Source organism: Chrysemys picta, chromosome 5, assembly GCF_011386835.1.
Source record: "Chrysemys picta bellii isolate R12L10 chromosome 5, ASM1138683v2, whole genome shotgun sequence".
Classification (NCBI taxonomy): domain Eukaryota; kingdom Metazoa; phylum Chordata; order Testudines; family Emydidae; genus Chrysemys; species Chrysemys picta.
In genome coordinates, this window is record NC_088795.1 from 112,180,846 (window position 1) to 112,185,388 (window position 4,543).

The 4,543-nt window shown below is 45.6% G+C and overlaps 1 long non-coding RNA gene across 1 annotated transcript; it reads left to right on the forward strand.

Moving 5' to 3' along the window:
• Positions 1-1,032: 1,032 nt before the first annotated feature.
• On the forward strand, positions 1,033-2,815 carry LOC135983758 (uncharacterized). The gene is made up of 2 exons (XR_010601535.1): positions 1,033-2,331; positions 2,441-2,815. It is a non-coding gene; the product is annotated as an uncharacterized LOC135983758 (long non-coding RNA).
• Positions 2,816-4,543: the final 1,728 nt, after the last annotated feature.

The window sequence follows — 4,543 nt, forward strand, 5'->3', positions numbered from 1 at the left end:
AAGAGGTGAAATGACTTGCTGAAGGTCACTCATCAGGCCAGTGGCAGAGCCAGGAGTAGAACAGACATCTCTTGAGTGTCATCCAGTTCTCTACCCACTAGGCCACACTGGTGTGAAGAGAAACCAGACTATAGATTATTCTGAAGATGAGAGCCTTGTAGGGTCAGATTCAGACAATTGGAACTTAAGCATATATCTAAAGTTAAGCACGTGCTTAAGAGCTTTGCTGAATAGGGATGGACTTAAGCATCTGTTTACATGCTGAGGCCTTAATGAACTTCAAGGAGGGAAGAACTGGTGGTAGAATGAGAGAAAGAGAGAAAGAAAAAAAGGAGACAGGAGGAAGAGTAGGGGATCAAGAAAGGGCTAATGGCCTTTTTAACTCTAGTCCTTCAACAATTTGTCTTTCAGCCTGTTTTGTTTTCTTCTCAAAACTTCCCCTGGGTAGGTTTTTTCTTCTCATTCATTTAAAATTTTAAAATGTAATTAAAAATCTCAGTGCTATCATCATAACTTTAGGGTCATTCCTATTGACTTAGTAATAACTATACCCTGTGCCCTGGGGGGCAGTGACTATATGTTTTCATCTTTGTTTGCATGGCATTTAGCACAAGGGGGCCCCGTTCTTGGCTGAGGCCTCCAAGTGCTACTGTAATGTAAATATTAAATAATAAACTCCACGCCCTGAAATGTATTCAGTTCAGGATACAGTTTCTACCCTCACATACAGGAAGCATCCTCAAATTGTCATTAAGCTATGATCTGTGGGGATGTATCATCCCTACACCAACCTAATGGAAAGTTCCATGAGGAGGTAAGGGTCACGATGGGACACTTGCAAGGTAATAAATCATGGCCTTATGTAAGGCCCCCCTGGTGGTCTAGGGATTATATAAAATGAGGTAAACAAATCATGGCCTTATGTAAGGCCCCCCTGGTGGTCTAGGATTATATAAGATGATCATGGCTTTATGTAAGCCCCCCTGGTGGTCTAAGGATTATATAAGATGAGGTAAACAAGGTAATAAATTATGGCCTTATGTAAGGAACGGTTGAACCAATCGGTGTGGGGCTATACATGTGATAAACACATGATTCTCCTTCTTGTCCAATCCGTAGATGTGTGATTATAGCCTAATTGTGTTATGTAATGTTGAGAAAAACTATAAAAGAAAGCTTGCAATAAACAGAATTCGGATTCAGCTTGCAACCACATTGGCCGTGTGCTTTATCTGCTCCGCATGGAACCCCACAAATGGTGACCCCGACGTGATTCGGCTTGGACATCAAGGCAGCCAGGACTTTGCGCAGAGTTAGCTAGCAGAGATCATACTAGACACAGCCGCCAGTGGAGCAGGGATCAATGTTCTCAGACAGTAGACCCAACAGGTGTTGTCTCAGAAGCTGAGCAAAGAGAAAGCAGATCCAACCAGAAAAAGGATCTGAGAGGTCAGACTCTATGTCATCTCTCAGGAAGAAACTGGAACAATTAAATTTAGATATTGAAGAGGCTCTCAGTGCTGGCTCTTCTCCTTCCAGCACTCCTTCTACCAAAAAGCGCAAACAGCCATGCCCTGTTAAGGTGGAGACAGGCCTTCTTCACAGAGATCATCAGAGAAAGGGAATCTGTGGGAATAAGAGGGCAGGCTACCAAGATTTAGATGGTTTGCCAAGCTCAGTGTCAACTGGAGCACGACCAAAAACTGAACATGGTTTGAGAAAAGGCAAAAGTGGCAGCCGCGGCAGGAGGTACCGGAGGATACCGGCTCCTGGTCGTCCGAGAGAGACGTTCGTGAGCTCACAGCCGACTGAAGCGTTCGGTGAGAAAAGGTGGAGGTGGCAGCCGCGGCAGGAGGTACCGGAGGATACCGGCTCCTGGTCGTCCGAGAGAGACGTTCGTGAGCTCACAGCCTGAACACCTAATAATGCTGTGCTTCTGTTTGTTCGGACTCCTTATTATAGGAGCAGGGGTCTTTGTATGTCCAAACTCTGTACCTTTTGTTAACCCACGACAAAATGTTTGGATCACCTGGGCGAACCAAACTGGCCAAAAAGCCCTTTTTGCTTGTTCATGGCCACCCCATCGGATCCCTTTAGAACATGTCTTATTGGCTATCCTTATTTACACCCCAATGGTTTTCGTGGGCATTTACGTAATATTACGTTTCCTTATTTAAGGAAAAGGGGGGAGGTGTGGGGATGTATCATCCCTACACCAACCTAATGGAAAGTTCCATGAGGAGGTAAGGGTCACGATGGGACACTTGCAAGGTAATAAATCATGGCCTTATGTAAGGCCCCCCTGGTGGTCTAGGGATTATATAAGATGAGGTAAACAAATCATGGCCTTATGTAAGGCCCCCTGGTGGTCTAGGATTATATAAGATGATCATGGCCTTATGTAAGGCCCCCTGGTGGTCTAGGAATTATATAAGATGAGGTAAACAAGGTAATAAATCATGGCCTTATGTAAGGCCCCCCGGTGGTCTAGGGATTATATAAGATGAGGTAAACAAATCATGGCCTTATGTAAGGCCCCCTGGTGGTCTAGGATTATATAAGATGATCATGGCCTTATGTAAGGCCCCCTGGTGGTCTAAGGATTATATAAGATGAGGTAAACAAGGTAATAAATTATGGCCTTATGTAAGGAACGGTTGAACCAATCGGTGTGGGGCTATACATGTGATAAACACATGATTCTCCTTCTTGTCCAATCCGTAGATGTGTGATTATAGCCTAATTGTGTTATGTAATGTTGAGAAAAACTATAAAAGAAAGCTTGCAATAAACAGAATTCGGATTCAGCTTGCAACCACAGTGGTCGTGTGCTTTATCTGCTCCGCATGGAACCCCACAATGATCTTTTCAATTCCCTAACCTACCTCTTCATCCTTATCCCCAAGATGATGATGAGGGAGAAAACTGTTCAAATTTGCCCTATTATTGCCTGTCCTTGATTTTTATCTATAATGTTTTCAACTTTTCCCAGTTGTCTGCAGTGGATACTAGGTCAAGTAATAACATTAGGGGTACTAGCCAGTGTATTATGATCAGGACCCTACCAAATTCACAGCCATAAAAAACGTATCACGGACCATGAAATCTGGTCTCCCCCCCTGTGAAATCTGGTCTTTTGTGTGCTTTTACCCTATACTATACAGATTTCATGGGGGAGACCAGCGTTTCTCAAAATGGGGGTCCTGACCCAAAAGGGAGTAGCAGGGAGGTCGCAGTATTGCCACCCTTATTTCTGCACTGCCTTCAGATCTGGGCATCTGGAGAGCAGTGGCTGTTAGCTGGGCACCCAACTCTAAAGGCACTGCCCCGCCAACAGCAGCGCAGAAGTAAGGATAGCAATACCATACCATGCCATCCTTACTTCTGCGCTGCTGCCTTCAGAGCTGGGCAGCCAGAGAGTGGTGGCTCCTGACTGAGGGCCAATCTCTGCAGGCAGCAGCACAGAAGTAAGGGTGGCCATACCATACCATACTATCCTTACTTCTGCGCTGCTGCTGGCGATGGCTCTGCCTTCAGAGCTGGGCTCCCGGTCAACAGCTGCCGCTCTCCAGCTGCCCAGCTCTGAAGGCAACACTGCCATCAGCAGCAGCGCAGAAGTAAGGGTAGCAGTACCGCAACCCCCACTACAATGACCTTGCACCTCCCCCCTTTATGGATCAAGACCCCTAAAATTACAACACTGTGAAATTTCAGATTTAAATAGCTGAAATCATGAAATTTACAATTTTTAAAATCCTATGACTGAAATGGACTGTGAATTTGATAGGGCTCATGTTCCCTGCAGGAGCTGTTAGTGATGGGAAACCAGGAAAACAGAGGATATGAGGAGTTGGGCTGGAAGCAACTCAGCCACATGAACAGAGCAATGTACAGGGTTTAATAAAGTTCTACTTGTTCAGCTTAACCTGCACTCAGCTTCACTCTTTGCTAATGAAACATGGTGGCAGCATCTGAACTGAGCATTATCTGCAGTGCAGTAGCTGGCAGCGTGAGCCATGGAATGTGGTCTGAAGCCCCCTACAGCCCTGGATTTTGCAGTCACACACTTAGCTCAGCAATAGACCTGGTGGAAGGAGGAGTTCCAGCTGTACACAGACCTGGCCATGCAGGAGGATGACGACAGCAGGAAAGTAAAACTGTTATTTTATCATATTGGGAAACAAGGCAGAGAGATCTGTACCACTCCAAACACCATCACTGCCTCAAGCCTCCCAGCAGTCATAGGAGCCCTAGAGACCTATTGCTCTTGAAAGCAGAACAAAACTCGTTGTTCAAAAGAGAGCAGTCCTAAAGGGAGGGGCTAGACCCTTATGTTACTGCCTTATGCACCCTGGCTGCTACATGCAATTTTGGGGACTTGACAGATTCCCTGATTCAGGACAGGATAGTCTGTGGTACTTGGGATCACCACCTGCAGAAGCAGCTGCTTCGGGAAGGCAATCTCACATTAGACAGATGCTTAGACATGGGACATGCAGTGGAAGCCTCAAGAAAAAAGATGAAATTCTTAGGTGGTACAAAA